Here is a 20,206-nt window from a genome sequence, read left to right on the forward strand (position 1 = left end):
GCTCAAGATATAAAATCAATAAAATGTCGAAAATAATTTTATTATTATCAATTTTCGTATTGCTTGGTGTTTATGCTGGTGCAGATGCAGCATGCCCGGGCGGTTGGGTGAGTAATTACGATAACACAGTGTAAAAATCTAAGCAATAAATGGTCCTGCGGGCCAACCCCAAAACGTCCCAAAGTTTTTGAGTTTGGAGAGCTGGAAAATAATATCATATTGGTAAACTGTTCAGCTCATCGAGCTCAAACAGCGGCTAAACGATATATATTTTTCCTGTACGGAAAAATATATATCCGAGAATATATGCCGGCAAAATAGCATATACATAAGATATATAATACTAAAGATATAACCCGGATATATACAATTCTGCCGGGATAAATGTTTTTTCATGCGGGAAATATTCATTTCGCACGTTCCTACTTCGTGACAATCGTAAGAGCTTGTTGAGACTTAGATCAAATCAAATTCAGAAACAAATCGGTCGAACGATTTACGAGTTATGCAACAACAATTAAAGAAGATATTTTTTTTTTTTATATTCCGTCAGACTTGTAAAAACTACAAGATCGAATCGAATTTTAGTCTTGGTGAAGCCTTTCGATTGCCGCAATGAACGTTCGATTCAGTTTATTCGTTCCAAAGATATTGTCGGACAAAATGTTAAACTTTTTAAAGTATCATGACTTTTTAAATTTCATTTTTATCGTCTCACAGGTACGAGATGGTTTTTCTAGAGATTTTTATTTCCCATAAGTACGTCGCTTAAAAGTTGATAAAATAACAATTGTTTGTTGATACCTTTCGATAAACGACAATAATTTCTACTAAAAAATAAAAAATCATTGAAACATTTTTTTTTTAGTGTCATTCATCACAAGGTTATGGCTGTTGTGAATGAAATATATGTAGTGATGCTGTGTTTCAAGGTACGTGCATAACTCATGAGGAATACTTAATGCAAAGCATGCAAGGAAAATAATTATACCAATACAGTGAAAATTTAAAGATGTATTCTTCCAATTAATAAAACTTTCATTACAAAAAAAATTTTTAACTGGTTTTCATTAATTGCCCCGAGTCGAAATATCAGACCCGTTTTAGCTGTAAAAATGTTCGAATCTTTTGCAGTTTGAATCGCAGCCTTAAAAGACGCCTGTTTAAACAGTAAAAGACGGAATGAACTAAAGATACGGTGAAAACAGCTCCACTGAGTTCCGTTTTCAATGTAAATCTTATCCAAAGAATTATTATTGTTATTATAATCATTATTTTAATTTGAAGGTATACATTAAGCTTGGGGATTCCCAACATCTTATAAGGAGCACCATACACGGTAAAAAATATTGTGTATCTGTGTTAAAAACGGTCCGTGTTAAATTTTTTGTGTTGATTATTTTGTGTCAAATCAACACAATTCTTTGAGTTACTTTGAAATTTTTAATCGATCTCCTATTCAACACTTTAAAAGTGTTACCTAGTACAAAAATCGATATTATGAACATTTATTAAGTGTTACTTTAAAATCAACACAAAAAAGTGTTGAAGCGACAGTTAAATTGTGTTAAAAAAATGTCGTTCTTCTATTCACGCGGGAAGCAACATTAAGCATCAATTTTGCTTGGTTAGTTATTATTTTTGTGAAATTGATTTTATTTACTTTCAATTGGACATAAAAAAATTAAGTTACTAAAGTTCATGATTCGTATAGTTTAAAAAAAAAAAAAATATTTAAAAAATTGCATCTGTAGCTTTTTTACTTTTCTATATGTGCATATTTTTATTTTTTTTTTCGTAATTGATTTGTTGATAAAAAAAATCGAAAATTGTTAACTGTCTGCTAACTTTAGGATTATGTTTACTATCACAAAATAGTTCAGTGTTAAATAACAATTGTTGACACTTTTGATAACCTAAAAATAATCCATGGTACAAAAATAAAAGTGTTGAAGTTACTTCTTATATTACTCAAATTTTGTGTTGAAATTCAACGCAAATAGTCTGGGTTGTAAAATAAGACAAATATTGTGTGGACCGTTTGTAACACACAAATTGTGTAGATTTTAACACAATATTTTTTACTGTGTAATAATAATAATATTATTATTATTATTATTATTATTTAAAAAAAAAAATCTGGGCGTCGGTTGACCCTGCGGGCCAGCCCCAAAACTTCCCGCTGTTTTCGAGCTCAAGGAGCTCGAAAACATCACTGCGAATATATTTTCGAGCTCTTCGAGCTTTCGAAGCTCTAACAAGTTACACTTTATGCTAGAGTTTGAAAAGTTAAGAATCGAAAATCATTAATGAAGAAGCGGCTTTTAAATTGTTATTATCGATTATGTTCTCTGAAATAAATGTGTTGAGGCAGAAATCAATGTCAGTGATCAAAATCAAGATTTGAATGAGTTTTGACTTAGGTCAGAGCGATAATGTATGGAATATCCGAGAAAAACATTAAAGACTGGGTTTTTCAATTTTTTGCTGACAATATGTTTAAAACTAAGGAACAAGTTATATGATATTATCTGATGATCGAAAGAGACTATAAAGATAAAGAGTTGGTATGATTTCAGACACATTTTAGCACATTATATTTTGATTTATCTGGAAAAAGTAACATAAAATGTTATTTTTTTAACTTTTCAGCGCCGATATCTTTTGAACTAATCAACCGATTTTGACGTTCCAGGTGGCATTCGGCGCGCTTTCTTGAATTCTAGAGCTGATTAAATTTTGAAATTGATCAGATGAGTAACTTCAAAGATAATCGAAAAAAAACCGTTTTGTATCATTTCTTTCGCCAACGATATCTCTCGAACAAAGAAACCGATTGAGATGGTTGAGGTGGCATTCGACGCGGCTTATAAAGTTCTAGAGCTGATTAGATTTTGAAGTCGATCGTTTAAGTCGTTTCTGAGAAATCACTAAAAAACTAAAAAAATAATTTTTAACTTCCCGCTAAGAAAATTGAAAATTTTCAAAAATTCGGGAAGTTATTGGTTTCGGTCCGATTTGCAAAAACCGAATTTCTATCAGATTTTGACGTTTTGAGGTTCTAGGAAGCTATCCTGACTAATTTCACGATGATGTCCGAGTGTATGTATGTGTGTACGTACGTATGTATGTATGTAAATATTCATAACTCTTGAACGGATGAACCGATTTTGATCGTCAAGGTGTCATTCGACGCGGCCTGCTAATATCTTGAAGCCGTAAAAATTTGAACTTAATCGGTAGGGTGCGTTCAGAGATATTTCAAAAATAAAATTTTTTCGAAAATGTTTTATTTAGATAACTTTTAATTTGCTGGATGGATTGATTCCAAAATCTAATCAGCTCTAAAACTCTATAAGCTGCGTCGAATGCCACCTCAACCACCAAAATCGGTATATTCGTTCAAGAGAAACCGTTGACGAAAGAATTCAAAAAAAATTTTTTTTTTTGTTTTTTCGAAATTTCTCAATAACAACTCGATAAATCGATTTCAAAATTTGATCAGCTTTAGAACTTAAGAAAACACGTCGATTGCCGCCTCAACCATCAAAATCGGTCAATTCGTTCGCGAGATATCGTGGGAGAAGGAAATGCTAAAAAATGGTTTTTTACAAAACAATGGCATACAAAAGTATTTGTGAGCTCGAAGAGCTCGAAAATGTATTCACAATAATGTTTTCGAGCTCAACGAGCTCGAAAACGGCGGGAAGTTTCGGGGCTGGCCCGCAGGGTCAACTTATAGACAGATTTTTTTTTATAAGATCATGGTACTTAAAAAAATTTTTATGCAACTCAAAATAGAACATTTTTAGGCCTAGTGAGTTTCGGCCTCGATCGTGTTCACTACCTAGGCCTTTTTTCGGCCGAAAATAAAAATTACTTTTGGAATATTTTCACCCGGGATAAATATTTATTTGGTTAAGCTTTCAAATAAATCATTTATTAACTATTAATAAATCTTATTTGCTTCAAACAAATCTTATTTAGCTCAAATAAATACTTCTATCAGTGAATAACTTTTTTTCTATCAACTTAAAGCGTATGACACAAGAGACCTTTGTTGTAGAGAATTTAATTACCTACAAGATTGCTAAATTCGAAAATCAGAAAAAAAATTTTTGACATAGTTATTTACAAAATCGAAAAAAAAAATTTTTTTTCAATTCATTTTAAATGAGAAGGGGACCCCCGTGCGCCAGCTCAATTTTTGAGATATAGAGCTGAAATTTTAGAAGAATTTTTTTTTTTTTATTAAATCAACTTTTAAGATGTATTTAATTAAAATAAATTTTTTTTTCTGACACAGTCTAGTCTGTATGTCTCCACTGTGGTGCAACATTAATTTATTTGAACTAGATAAACTCTACAATACTTGACGTCACTGGTTATTTAAGATAACTATTTCTTAACAAACCTCGTTTCACCCATCTTGGCTCTGTATATTTTTCACATTTGACTTTTACTCTTAAACAATACTCTGCGATAACTTTTGGTCTTGGGAAATTTTAAATCTAGTAATACGTAAATCAAATTTTCCATTGTAATTTTACTTTTCAAAGTAGAACATTTATTATACATGCATACATTAAGGAGATTTAAAGAAATCGAATATTTTTTTTTTAACTTCCGACATTGAAAAGTTGGTTTTCAGGCACCTCTAGAAAATGCTCGCCAAATTTGAGCTCTTAATATTAATAGGAAGATCCTCCTCATCACAGTTTTCCATTTTTTCTTTAGTCCCTTATATAAAAGGCCATATCTCATTAATCATTAATGGCTTAACCAAATCGTCATACATGTTTTTATAGAAAATTGAATGCCCTACAAAAAAGAATGAGTGTGTTTAAACGCTAACTTTCACCATTTAAAAGATATTCGAGATCAAAGTTTGAAGAACTTGTTAAAAAAATTTTTTTTTTTATGATTTTCTACGTCATTGAAAAATAATTATTGTCAAATGAGCATGACATCTTTTTGTAGGAAATTCAACGCTCTACAAGAAAGGTCTGATATGTTTAATTGATTTCTCTAACTGTTTAGAAGATATTTGTTGCCGAATCCCAATACGTTTGAATTTCAAAAGTTTTTTAATAACTTTTTTAGATTCATCAACTTAAATCATGATTTTTATAAATTTACATAAGAATTTCAGCTCATGTCAATAAAATAAACGTTCTCAACTTTTTTTTAAACCTTTTCATAGATGTAGTTAAGCTTCACTTTTGGAAGAAGAGAATAATATGTCAGTTCATTACTTAGAGATAAATTAAGATCCTTTTTGAGAAATAAACGTTCTTATTTCAGAAATCTCATTATGTATATCAATATGAAAGAAAAAACATTCTAATTAATTATACGTAATCGATTTATTTTGAATCAGTACTTATGCAAATATAAATTATATTAAAAAATATATTTGTTCAAGTCTCATTTAAAAAAATTGGCTTCTATTGCAATTGGGATATTTTGCCAAATTTCCCAGAAAAATATACTCAATTATCAATTTTGTAGAAAAACACTTACAGTTACATTTTTATTAAATCAGTTAAAAAATAATAAATCGAAATTCGGAATAAAAAGAAAATTACAAAAAAAAAAAAATATTGAAAAGAAATTGATTAGACAATATTATATTCTTGACATAAAAATCAAATCTAAAGTAAAAAATTTTATTTTATAATATTTATAAAATTCATGAATTAAGTTGACGAATCTAAAAAAGTTATTAAATAACTTTTGAAATTCAAACGTATGAGGATTCGGCAACGAATATCTTCTAAACGGTTAGAGAAATCAATTAAACACACCAGACCTTTCTTGTAGAGCGTTAAATTTCCTACAAAAACATGTCATGCTCATTTGACAATAATTATTTTTCAATGACGTAGAAAATTATTTTTAAAAAAATTTTTCCGTTATTTTTTCGTTATTTTTTTGGATTTTTTCGTTATTTTTTCTCATTTTTTTGGATTCAAACAGCCCTACAAAATCTTAAAAATCAAAATTTTCAAAATCCCTTACGTGCAACTTTAGCTAGTGAATAGACGAATACGGCAAAAAAAAAAGTTGCGAATCGGTTGATATTTATGCAAATTACAGATGCCACCAGTTCAAAAAAAGTAGTTTCGAGTAGATTCGGAATTTTCATATGAAACTTTAGATACATATTTTTGAACATATACACTTTCATTTAATAAAAAAAAAAAAAAATTTTTTTTTGAAATTTTACAGTGGATATCCCCCTTAAAAAATAATGTTTTTCGATTAATAGTATATTGTACTAGTGCGGTAAGTCACTAAGTGCTCACTTCGTTGGTGCGCTTAACTGTGCTCGTGTGGGTAATCGGCAACACCACACGAATCGAACATACTTTTTTTTATTATTAATGCGATATGAGTACTATTTTAGTGCTGGCTTTTTTGTTCCTCAACTAGCTTTTTGCTGATTCAACTGTTGCCGCGACATCTTTGTGACTTCTACGATAATCTGCATGCGATTAGAAGTAAATTTTCGTGCGACAAGTTTACTTGTCGCACTCAAATTTACTTGTTGCAAGCAGATAATCGTCTAACGCACATAAATGTCGTGGAAACAGTTGAATGGGCAAACAGCTATTTGGCGAACAAAAGAGCGTGCCCCTTATAGGAAGAAACAATAGGCCCAAGCTTGGCCGAGGCTTGGCGCAAGACTTATTAACTCTGGGGAAAGCTTGAAGTCCAAGCTTGGCCCAAGTCTGTCTAAGCATCGAAATGATAACACCCAGCCAAGCTTGAGTGACAGTGTTGTGCCAAGACTGCATCTTAGTATTGGCCCAATAACCAATGCCAGTATTGTGCCAAGATTGCATCTAAGTATTGGCCCAATATCGAGAGCCAGTATTGTGCCAAGACTGTTGCTAAATAAGCACCTATGCTTATTAAAAATAAATTAAAAAAAAAAAAAATATTAGTAGACATGTGCGTGATGGTAACATATGGAAATAAATTTGTACACAGAGAAATCAGGTGGATCGATGAAACTAATTTTTTTTTTGCATTTGCTGGGTCTCGAACCTGGTCCTTCATGACTGCTAGGCAAGCGTCTTATCCACTAGACTGTTACGCTATTCTCAGAAGCCAGGGGTCTTTAGGTACCATTTGTTATTTAGACTGGTAAACCAAGGCTTGTCACTTGTATAATGGCTGAACCTTGTCTCAAGACTGGCAAACGAATGCTTGTCACTTGAGTATTGGCTGAACCTTGTCCCAAGACTGGCAAACCAAGGCTTGTCACTTGAACGTTGGTCGGATCTCGGACCAACCTTGGGAGGCCGAGCCTCGGTAGCCCAGTATTGTGCCAAGACTGGCCCCGTTGTCAATATTTTTTTTCCTACAAGGGGCGCTGAGATAGCACTCATATCGCATGAATGATAAAAAATTCTATAACTCTTTAGCAAAGAGATACATACTTAGTCTCTGAACAGTTTTTTGTCGTAAATTTACTGCACTACAAAAAAGGTCTCTTACGTTTTTTTGATAAACTTAACCTTTTAAGAGATATTTGGACTCGAAATATAAGGAATTTTTTATATCACCAGAGCGAAATTTTGAGTTGATTTGTGAAAGTTTTCTTTCAACTTAGAGCTTAAATATCTCTTAAACGGTTCAAGTTATCGAAAAAATTTAAAAAACCTTTGTTGTAAAGCGGTAAATTTCCGACAGAAAATAGTTATAGAAATTTATACCACCATCCAAATACAGATTTGTTGTCTATAAACATATCTTTATTTCATATCTTTGTCTAAAAAAAAATGAATTTATTTGTCTCAAATAAATATTGATTGGGTCCATTCAAATAAGGGATTTATTTGCCCAAAATAAATCTTATTTGGCCCAAATGAATTGTTCTCTGAGTGTTTTGATATATCGTTCTATATAGACAAAGATTTTTCGGGAAATTTAATTTAATAATTTGGAGCTCAAAAGTTGAAAAAATCATAACTTCCAGGAAAATAAAGATTGAAAGCCGTTATTATGGACTTAAGTTGAAGCTTGAGGTTCACGGATCAATTTTCATCTTGGGTTGATCAAGTTTCGATCAATTATAGTCTCTAAAATATCGATCTATATAGATCCATATAGATTGAGCTAATTTTAGGGAAAATTAATTTTTGAGAATCGTTATTGGGCTCAAACTCAAGTAAAGGTTCAAGAAAAAAACTTTCATTTATGTTCCACCGAGTTTTGATTCATCGATTCTGAGATATTGATCTCTGTAGACAAGGATAGATTTTTTTTTTAATTTTTATAAAGTGGGATGTTAAAAAAGTGGAAAATTCCAAGACTTGAGAACTAATTAATATTACTATTATCGACGTTAAAGTGTTATATAGCAAAATCATGACAAACAAATGATTATCATTGGAAACGTCAAAGGTCACTATTTTCAACATATAAAAGTTAGCGATCTGCAGATTAATTACACAGAAGTTTACAGAACTTCGAGAACAACGATCGGTAATAAATTATAATTGCTTATATATTTTTAATTATGACTTTTATACTATTGAATTTACGAAAACAAAGTCGAATGTTTTTTATAGAAAATTTTATGGTCTATAAATTAATTAGAGTACTTTTTTATCATATCTTCGATAGTTTAGCTGCAATATTAAAATCAAATAATTATTTTTTTTACAGCTCAACATATAAAATAAAAAATCGGTCTGTCAGTTGACCCTGCGGGCCAGCCCCAAAACTTCCCGCTGTTTTCGTGCTCGTTGAGCTCGAAAACATTATTGTGAATACATTTTCGAGCTCTTCGAGCTCGCAAATACTTTTGTATGCCGTTGTTTTGTAAAAAACCATTTTTTAGCATTTCCTTCTCCCACGACATCTCGCGAACGAATTAACCGATTTTGATGGTTGAGGTGGCAATCGACGCGTTTTATCAAGTTCTGAAGCTGATCAAATTTTGAAATTGATTTATTTAGCCGTTTTTGAGAAATTTCAAAAAAACCAAGGAAAAAATTTTTTTTGAATTCTTTCGTCAACGGTTTCTCTTGAACGAATGAACCGATTTTGATGGTTGAGGTGGCATTCGACGCGGCTTATAGAGTTTTAGAGCTGATTAGATTTTGGAATCAATCCATCGAGCAAATTAAAAGTTATCCAAATAAAACATTTTCGAAAAAATTTTATTTTTGAAATATCTCTGAACGCACCCTACCGATTAAGTTCAAATTTTTACGGCTTCAAGACATTAACAAGCCGCGTCGAATGACACCTCAACGATCAAAATCGGTTCATCCGTTCAAGAGTTATGAATATTTACATACATACATACGTACGTACGTACGTACGTACGTACACACATACATACACTCGGACATCATCGTGAAATTAGTCAGGATAGCTTCCTAGGACCTCGAAACGTCGACATCTGATGGAAATTCGATTTTCGTAAATCGGACCGAAACCAATAACTTCCCGAATTTTTGAAAATTTACAATTTTCTTAGCGGGAAGTTAAAAAAATGTCGAAAATAATTTTATTATTATCAATTTTTGCAATGATTGGTCTCTATGCTGGTGCAGATGCGGCATGTCCAGGCGGCTGGGTGAGTGATTACCATAACACAGCGAAAAACTAAAGCAATGAATGGTCCTGCGGGCGAACCCTAAAACTTCCCACTGTTTTTGAACTTCGAGAGCTCGAATACATTATTATATTAGTAAACTGATCAGCTCATCGAGCTGAAAATACGGCTGGTAAACATACCCATACGGAAAAATATATATCAAAGAATATATGCCGGCAAAACAGCATGTTCGTAAGATATTTAATACTAAAGATATAACCCGGATATATACTATTTTGCCGGGATATATGTTTTTTCATGCGGAATATATTCATTTCGCTGAAAAAAAGTAATTTTTGTCCGACGATATCTGCGAAACAAATCAACCGATTTGCACGTGCCTGCTTTATGACAATCGTAAGAGCTTGTTGAGACTTAGATCAAATCAAACTCAGATTCAAATCGGTCGAGCGATTTACGAGTTATGCAACAAAACTTAAAGAAGAAATGTTTTTTAATTTTTTTATTCCGTAAGTCTTGTAAACTACTTAAGGAGGGGGGGGGGGTAGGGTTTTAAAATTATTAAAAAAAAATTTTTTTTTAATTTTTTTTCTGAACGAACAATATGTCAAGAATATTGTGTACAAATTTTAAATCAATCCGAGTAAAACTAACGGAGTTACAGCGTTTCAAATGATCGGCCGGTACAACCGATTCTTATACCTGCCCGACCTGCCCCTACATACCCCTAGTAGAAATCAGCTGCAGTTTTCTTTGTTCTTCCGAATCCCTTTCTCCGGCTGTGTGTCTATCAAAGGATGTAAACTGATGACTCAATATAAGTATAAAAATTCATACTCTTTGATTGATAGTTTATTTCAAATTTTCACGAATAAAAAACTCTAAGTGGATTTTCCCGAAAACGTTATTTTTAAAGTCGGTGAACATCATAACTCAAAATGTACTGAACCGATCCCTTTGAAAATTTGAACATTACTTCTTCACATAAATCAACAGGTAACTACGAAGAGTTTTTTTTTGTTTTTCATTTTTTTCTATTTTTTAATAACAAATTAACCGCGATTTTTTGAGCTTAAATCGCGTTTTTCACTTCCAAGTGCTGCAAAAAATCGAAAAAAAAAAAAAAAAAAAAAAAACTCTTCGTGGTTACCTCGAGAAATGCATCAACTTTAAAATGCATATCAATTTTTTTTTTTCCGACGATCCGGTTACGAGTTATGATGTTCACCGCAAAACGACTATTTTTCGAGGCGCCTCCGGAGATTCAACGTCACCAGCTTATTAATGAATATTTTTCGTTGAAAATTTTTTCTGATATTCTTTAAAAGTTGTACAATAATATGTGATTAAGTTTAATGAAATTATATTACTCATCTCGCCGGGAAAAAATCACAAAAATATGGTTTTTTTTCGCCTTTAAAACCCTACCCCCCCCCCCCTTAACCGATCGACTTAAAAATCAAATCCAATTGACATCTTGGTGAACCCTTTTGATTACCACCATGAACTTTCGAGTTAGTTTATTCGTTCCAAAGATATTGTCGGACAAAATATTAAACTTTAAAGTACTATGACTTTTTAAATTTCAACTTTATCGTCTCACAGCTAAGGACTGGTTTTTCTGGAGATTTTTATTTCCCATAAGTACGTCGCTTGACAGTTGATAAAATAACAATTGTTTGTTTATACTTTTGACAAACGCCAATAACTTCTACTGAAAAATAAAAAATCATTAAAATATATTTTTTTTTAGTGCCATCCATCACAAGGTTATGGCTGTTGTGAAGGAAATGTATGTGATTCGTATTTGTTTCAAGGTACGTGCATAACTCAAGTGGAACACGTAGCTCGAGCTAATGCATTGGGAAAATAATTATAATAATAGAGTGAAAATTTAAAGATGTATTTTTCCAATTAATAAAACTCTCAATACAAAAAAAATTTGTAATTGGTTTTCATTAAGTGACAATTTAATATCTTCTCTATCAACTCTAGTAGCTATTGCCCTAGTATAGCAATGGTACATACTTTGATTAAAATTATTGATTGAAAACAATTTAATCTGACATGATTTCAATTGTTTCCAACAAGTTATATTACACGATTGATTCAGTTTAGCCAAGAACGAATTTTTCTGAATAGATAAATAATGTGAAGATTTCAAACCTTATTAAGTATGTAGAAAAAAATGAAAAAAAATTCAAATATTTAATTGCGTTCAATGAATTCGAATAGATAAATAGTCAATAAATTTTGATCTAATGCGGAATTAAAAAATAATTGAAAAAAATTAATGATTTTGAATTTTTCCCAATTGTTATTAATAAATAAATAAGCCTTGATATCCGTACGGAAAAAAAGGAACTGTAATAAATAAAGCTTGATGCTTAATAATTATTATATTTTTAGCAATTAATATTAATTCAAATAGTAATATCGTGATTTCAATATTTAATAAATAATAATTATAAATCTAATGATAAATTTTCGATCGTAAAGCACACTTTGATGGTTCGCATCATGAGTCGTGCAATATACAGGTCATTTAGATAAAAAAAATTTGGAAAATCCAAAAGTGCACGCCTCGAACGCTCATATTACAATAAAATTAATTATTAATGTTTTTTTTTTATTACAAAATTTTTTAATAAACATCTAGACATTGCTTACTTTTTTTTTTTTTTTTAATTTCGTTAATTCCCGGGAAAAACGAATTAGATCTGGCCATATATAGAAAGATCTGGCCAGATCTGCCTTAGCAGGTCTGGCCAGATCTTTAAATTGTCTCTATCTGACGAGATCCGGCCAGATATAATCAGATCTGGCCAGATATAACTAAAAAATAATCTTTTCAGATCTGACCAGATATAACGAAAAATTAATCTTATTAGATCTTGTCATATCTGGTCAGATCTTTAAGTTGTCTCTATCTGACGAGATCTGGCCAGATATAATCAGATCTGACCAGATATAACTAAAAAACAATCTTATTAGATCTGACCAGATCTGGTTAGATTTTTAAATTGTTTCTATCTGGCAAGACATAACTAGATCTGAACAGATGTATTTAAACAGATCTCTACCTAGATCTTTCAGTTGCTATTTTTTCTATTATTATCCTAGATAAATTTTAAATGTTTATGTATAAAATCCAGATGCTATTATGGAATAGAAAAGATAATTATTGTTGATTAGATATGTCTTTTATTCTCATTCTACGCTTGAGATAACATTTTTAAACATACACTTATATTAAAAATTCCTAAACTTAAATTGTATTAATGAAAGTAATACGAGCTAAACTTGTTTACACGTCAATAAATTTGACCAATGTGAGATCTTTGAGTTATAGCTCAATCTCAAAATATTTTAAACTTAAATAAATAACTTTATTATTAAATTATTTAATTCAATCATTAAACATTTTACACATTTATCATAGGTCAATATAAAAATTAACATATATATTAAAATATAATTTGTATTGTAGTAATAGACAATAATTAGTCAGCAATTTTTTTAGGCTTCAATTTAATAATTTAAGTAAATTCACTAATTACGTTCAAAATAACTGTTTTAAACATATGAATAAAGATAGTAAAAAAAATTGTTTACGCGTCAACAAATTTGACCAGTGCGAGACTTTGAGTCACTACTCAATTTAGAAACTTTATAATCTCAGAATGTTTAAGTAAAAATAATAAAAAAAAATTCTTTATGCGTAAACAAACTTACCCAGTACTAGATCGTTGAGTCAGTACTCAATCACAAAATTTCCTTAACTTAAAACGTATCAATGAAAATAATAAAAGCTAAATTTGTTTAAAAAATTAAAGACCCATTGTTATTCATCCTTTATCAGGAGACACGGTAGTGTCTCGCGCCAAGTACACGTTTAAACACACATGTATATGTGTGAAGTGTCATGGCGCGAGCCTGCCGTGTCTCTATACCGTAGACCGAACGGTTTTTAGCTCCAATTTTTAAAAACTTTTTTGAAAAACAAAATTTTTAGAAAATTCCTTTTTCAGTCGAAAGATGATTGATTGTTCGTCATAAAATTATGAAACTTTACCCATTTTAGTAATGAGAACTAATTTAAATAATGAATTTAGGCCAGCATATACTATAGCACCCCCATTTTTAATAATTTTACAAATTTTTTCATGCGAAAAGGGCACTGCCAGAGAATAAAAACTTATAAGAAATGCCATGATTCAGTAAATGATATATATTTTTCTATGGCAATAATTAATTTTTTCGCCACCAGTGGAGCTCCAGTCTATATTTTTTACTATAGTTTGATATGAAATTTACCCTGATAGTCACCTCAACTGCAAATTAACTCCTCTAATAGCCACTTTAGCTTGAAATTGACTGTAATTTGACATCATTGAAATTTCCTGCCCGAATTTGCCAATAATTTAACAGTAAAAGTTGAAAAGAAAAATTTGCGGTTAATTTTTGCTCGATTTAGAGGTAATCTTTTATAGAAAATAATTGTTGGTAACGTTCGCTCTTTGCATTTCAGATGATAAGCAAATTATACATAAAATGTCTATACAACTTGCTGTACAATATGACGTAAATTTACTACCCGAATTAGAATGCAAATTCACTTCCAAAGCTGACTAGAAAAAATTTTCCGTCAATTTTGAGGCAAAGTTTTACATCAATTTATTGTTAATTTGACTCAAAAATTGTTAAAATTTTTTTTTCCCTCAAATTGTAGACATATTCATGTATAAATTTGCTTTCCTTCTGAAATGATAAGAACGAACATTAGCGACTTTTTTTTTCTAGTAAAAAATTACCTCTAAATTTAGCAAAAATTAACCGCAAATTTTTCTTTCCAACTTTTACTGTTAAATTGTCGATGAATTCGGGCAGCAAATTTCAGGCAATTTCAAGCTAAAGTGGCTCGGTGAAAATGTGCCACGGCTTGTCTAGGGAAACGTACATATTTCCCCTAGACAAGCCGTGGCACATTTTTGCCGAACTGCTAAAGTGGCTATTAGGGTTAAGCTTATTGAAAGTTTCACTTGAAATTAACGGTAAGTTTACATCAAGTTTGCATCAACCCTACCCTGATAGCCACACATTACTCAGTAAGGTCTACAGAGCAACACTTTCGGCTAGCTCAACGAGAAAGTTTCTGGCAAACCTTAGCTGGATATATGGAGGGTAGAGGTAAGGAGCACTCTCTCATATGGGGCTTCACTCTCAAAAGTGTCCACGAAAAGCTGGAAACGTATAGTTCTGAAACCAACTACAAAGGCGCTGATGCGAAGAATGGTTAGATGTGAACGTGGCGATTATTGATGAAGTGAAGTATGCCAAAGGGAAATAGTAGAGTACAGAAGTAGTTGTACTGAATAGAGTAGTTGATAAAAGTAATGTAAATGAATATTCAATTGATAACATAGTCAAGTGAAAATTTTAAATATTTTTAAGAACAATTTAAATTATTTTTTAAATATATTTTTTTGCGTTTGAGGTAGTGCATTTTAATCAGAAATCTATTTTTTTAAGAGCTTGACATTGAAATGGAAATAACTTGAAACCAACGCAGAATTTCGAAAAACTTTATTCCTAATAATTTGTAATGAATAAAATTATCTACAAAAAAGTTTCTATGACATTTTGTAATAAGTCTGATAGTTTCGCCAGAAACTGAAATGATCACAAAATTTACTATAAATTTAACTTGAAACTTAAATAACTTTTAAACAGATGGATTTATCAAAAAATCATAAGAGTCCTTTTTTATAGAACATTAAATTTTCTAGTAAAATATATCCTGGGCTTATTTGTGCAATAAGCCATTATCGAGGTATACAATTCCGAACTTAAAAAATTTTTAATCTTAATTTTTTAATCTTAAAAAATAGTGTTCGGATCGATTTTAAGATCTTGATATTAAAATAGAAATAACTAGAAAATCATACGGAATCCGAAAAAACGTTATCAGAGATAATTTGTAGGAAATAAAATTTGTCTACAAAAAAGACTTAATGACATTTTATAATAAGTCTTATAGTTTCGACGAAAAAGCAAAAAGATCTCGAAGTTCACTATAATTCGACTTTGAGCTCCAATAACTTATGAACAGATGGATTTATCAAAAAATGATAAGAGACATTTTTTGTAGAACGTTTAATTCCCTACGAATATGTATACCAGGCTTATCTGCACAATAAGCCATTGCCGAGGTGAAAAATTCCAAACTAAAAAACTTTTTTTTCCCATGTTATGTAAATGGGAAATCAAAAATCGCGATAAGCTACCTCCAAAATTTTAATTTAAGAACTGATCTTCTGGTAAAATTTATTTTGTCAAATACCATCGATTTTTGGTGGTGCCAAAAAAAAAAAAGAAATAAATGTTGTTTTTTGACATACCTCAATATTTATACTGATTTTCTATGCACTTCAAAGAACAGAATCATTTAATCAAAAGTAAGCTGTCGTTACGATTCTGTTACTCCTATATTTTAGAAATGTACAAACATTCAGTTACGCAACATTTCTATGCATTATAAGATAGTCATTATTTAATAGAGTGTTATTTTTTTATAGATACTTAGATTAACAAATAACTTTTAAGTTAATAGGTTAAAAGCTTGTCATTATTCTTTTAATTATTATTTTTTCTTTAAGTTTATTTAAGCTATTTTATTTGTTTCGTTTTATATGCTTATTATACGTTATATCATTGTTCAAAATTTATAACAATGTTTCGAAATAAATTTATGTACTCGATTGTAATTTTAATTATTCCTAGCAATCAAACTCTCCGCAAAAAAAAATTTTTTTCTGATTTATTAGTTTTTATACATTGTATTTGAGTTCTTATTACTGAAAAGAGTATTAAAATTTTAAATATCATTGTTATATATTGAATCAACGACAGAAATAACATTATTTTCTTGATATTCTAAAATTTGATATTATAATTTTTTGAAAGTCGCGCGCTTACGAACCGGATTTACATCTTTCTTCGTTTAATTCTGTCCTACTCTAACAGTTTTAGGCGCTTTCTTTTAAATTAAGTCATTATCTTTAGCAGCGCCACCATAAATTTCTCTGATTTTATGGACACTTTTAATATACAGAGAGAGTGCTCCTTACCTCTACCCTCCATAGCTGGATATAATACTTTCCTTTGAGTTGGCTTCAAAATACGGCAGTAGCTTCAATGTAATTTGACAGAAAAATTTGTCGTCAACTTGAAATGAAACTTTCAATTAACTTAGCGTCAATTTCTGACAGTAATACTTGTAGTCAAAGTGAATTCAACTTAACAGACTATTTACTGTCAATTTGAAGGTAACCTGCTTGCTCTCCAATACTTTTCTTTAAGTTACCTATAGAATACGGCAATAGCTTGTAGTTAACTTACGGTTAGGGTGGCTATCAGGGTAATAGCACAATTTGCCTTAGCAAAAGTTTACTTACAAAAGTTTCCTTAAATTTTTCTCCAAATCCTAATCGCTACTTTAGCTTGAAATTGACGGCAATTTGATATTTTGAAATTACTTGAAATCTGCTGACCGAATCCACAGACAATTTAACAGCAAAAGTTGAAAATGAAAATTTGCGGTTAATTTTTCTTTAATTTTAAAATGAACTTTTACGAAAAAAAACAGTCAGTAATGTTCATTCTTACCATTTCAGAAGGTAAGCAAATTTACACATAAAATTGTCTACAACTTTACGGTAAAAAAATACTTAACAATTTTTCACGTCAAATTAACAATGAATTGACATAAAATTTGCATGAAAATTGATGAGAGCTTTTTTCTAGTCAACTTTTGAAGTGAATTTGCATTGTAATTCGGGTATAGTAAATTTACGTGAAATTGTAGAGGAAGTTGCATGCAAATTGTCGTAAAAAACGGAAAAGTCCGAAGTTGACGGTGATTTGACGAAAAATTCAAGGAAATTTTTGTAAGTAAACATCTGCTAAAGCAAACTGCCCTAATAGCACAGTTTGCTTTAGCAAAAGTTTACTTACAAAAGTTTCCTTGAATTTTTCCTCGAATTTCCGTCAGCTTCGAACATTTCCGTTTTTGACATCAATTTCTATACAACTTGCAATACAATTTGACGTAAATTTACTACCCGAATTAAAATGCAAATTCTCTTCAAAAGCTGACTAAACAAAATTTTTCAGGCAGTTTTACATCAATTTATTGTTAATTTGACTTATAAAGTATTTTTTCACCCCCAAATTGTAGACATTTTTATGTATAAATTTGCTTACCTTCTGAAATAGTAAGAATGAACATTACCGACTTTTTTTTTCTAGTAAAAAGTTACCTCTAAATTGAGCAAAAATTAACCGCAAATTTTTTTTTCCAACTTTTGCTGTCAAATTGTCTGCAAATTTGGGCAGCAAATTTCAGGCAATTTCAATGTCGAGGTACTTCAATTTCAAGCTAAAGTGGCTATTAGGGTGTGCTATTAGGGTCAGTAAGATTTAGTATAGAAATATACCCTATAAAAACTGTGCTATTGCACAGTTTGCTTTAGCAACAGTTTACTATACAAAAGTTTCCTTGAATTTTTCGTCAAATTTTCGTCAACTTTGGACTTTTTCATTTTTTACGTCAATTTGTGGGCAACCCTAATAGCCACTTTGCATTGAAATTGACGCCAATTTGATGTTGAAATTACCTGAAATCTGCTGCCCGAATTTGCAGACAATTTCACAGCAAAAGTTGAAAATAAAAATTTGCGGTTAATTTTTCTTCAATTTTAAGGTAAACTTGTACGAAAAAAAACAATCGGTAATGTTCACTCTTACCATTTCAGAAGGTAAGCAAATTTATACGTAAAATTGTCTACAATTTGAGCGTAAAAATATACTCAACAATTTTTCAAGTCAAATTAACGATAAATTGACATAAAATTTGTCTGAAAATTAAAGACAACTTTTTTCTAGTCAACTTTTGAAGTGAATTTGCATTCTAATTCGGGCAGTAAATTTACCTCAAATTCAATAGCAAGTTGCATACAACTTGTCGTACAAAATGGAAAAGTCCGAAGTTGACGGAAATTTGAAGAAAAATTCAACGAAACTTTTGTACAGTAAACTTTTGCTCAAGCAAACTGTGCTGATAGGGAACTTGCTATTGAATTTGACGTAAATTTACTGCCCGAACTAAAATGCAAATTCACTTCAAAAGTTAACTACAAAAAAGTTGTCGTCAATTTTCAGGCAAATTTTGTCAATTTATTGTTAATTTAACTGGAAAAATTGATAAGTATTTTTTTACCATGAAATTGTAGACAATTTCATGAATAAATTTGCTTACCTTCTCAAATGGTAAGAATGAACATTACCGACTTTTTTTTTCGTAAAAAGTTAATACCTTTAAATTGAAGAAAAATTAACCGCAAATTTATATTTTCAACTTTTGCTGTGAAATTGTCGACAAATTTGGGCAGCGAATTTCAGGAAATTTGACAATTAAAATTACTAAAGTTTACTGTCCGAATTTGCCGACAATTTGACAGCAAAACTAGAATAAAAGTTTTCTTGAATTTTTCGTCAAATATCTGTCAATTTCGGGCATTTTCGTTACTAACGACAGCTTGTATACAAGCTATTTATGTTTTTTAAGTTAACTAATTGATTGACAGATGAAGGCACTTGAGGCCACTGAGGACGTAACCTCTTCCTTGAATTTTTTGTGAAATATCCGTCAACTTGAGGCTTTTCCATTTTTGACAACAATTACCCTGATAGCCACACCTTACTCAGTAAGTTCTGCAGTGAAACATTTTCGGCTACCTTAACGAAAAAAATTCTGGCAAGCTTGGCTGGATAATACTTTCTTTTTTAAGTTGGCTTCAGAATACGGCAGTAGCTTGAAATTAACTTGCGGTTCAGGTGGCTTTCAGGGTTAAAATGAAACTTTTAATCAACTTAACGTCATTGCCTGACAGTAACCCTAATAGCCACTTTAGCTTGAAATTGACTGTAATTTGACATTGAAATTGCCTGAAATTTGCTGTCCGAATTTGCCGAAAATTGGACAGCAAAAGTTGGAAAGAAAAATTTGCGGTTAATTTTTCCTCAATTTAGAGGTAAATTTTGACTACACAAAAAAGTCGGTAATGTTCATTCATACCACTTCAGAAGGTAAGCAAATTTATACATAAAATTGTCTACAATTTTACGGTAAAAAATTACTTTACAATTTTTTAAGTCAAATTAACAATAAATTGATGCAAAAATTTGCCTGAAAATTGACAATAAATTTTTTCTAGTCACCTTTTGAAGCGAATTTGCATTCTAATTCGGGTAGTAAATTTACCTCAAATTGTATAGCAAGTTGTGTATAAATTGTCGTCAAAAACGGAAAAGTCCGAAACTGATTGAAATTTGACGAAAAATTCAACGAAACTTTTGTACAGTAAGCTTTTGCTCAAGCAAACTGTGCTATTAGAGAAAAAGTCCGACGTTGACGTATATATTTGACGTTAACTTTAAAGGGAACTGTCGTTAAACAACTGCAGCTCCTTGTTTTATAAAAATTGATTAATCAGATTATGATATTTAGCAGTACAAAATTACTATAGTTGTTAGCAAACGATTTTATTGTTTCTACAAAATAAT

The 20,206-nt window shown here is 30.7% G+C and overlaps 2 long non-coding RNA genes across 2 annotated transcripts; both read left to right on the forward strand.

Moving 5' to 3' along the window:
- Positions 1-1,053, forward strand: LOC130673655 (uncharacterized). The gene is made up of 2 exons (XR_008990923.1): positions 1-107; positions 869-1,053. It is a non-coding gene; the product is annotated as an uncharacterized LOC130673655 (long non-coding RNA).
- An 8,172-nt stretch (positions 1,054-9,225) lies between these two features.
- LOC130673156 (uncharacterized) lies at positions 9,226-11,504 on the forward strand. Its single transcript, XR_008990842.1, has 3 exons — positions 9,226-9,749; positions 11,186-11,224; positions 11,334-11,504. It is a non-coding gene; the product is annotated as an uncharacterized LOC130673156 (long non-coding RNA).
- Positions 11,505-20,206: the final 8,702 nt, after the last annotated feature.

This window comes from Microplitis mediator, chromosome 8 (assembly GCF_029852145.1).
Source record: "Microplitis mediator isolate UGA2020A chromosome 8, iyMicMedi2.1, whole genome shotgun sequence".
Lineage (NCBI taxonomy): Eukaryota > Metazoa > Arthropoda > Insecta > Hymenoptera > Braconidae > Microplitis > Microplitis mediator.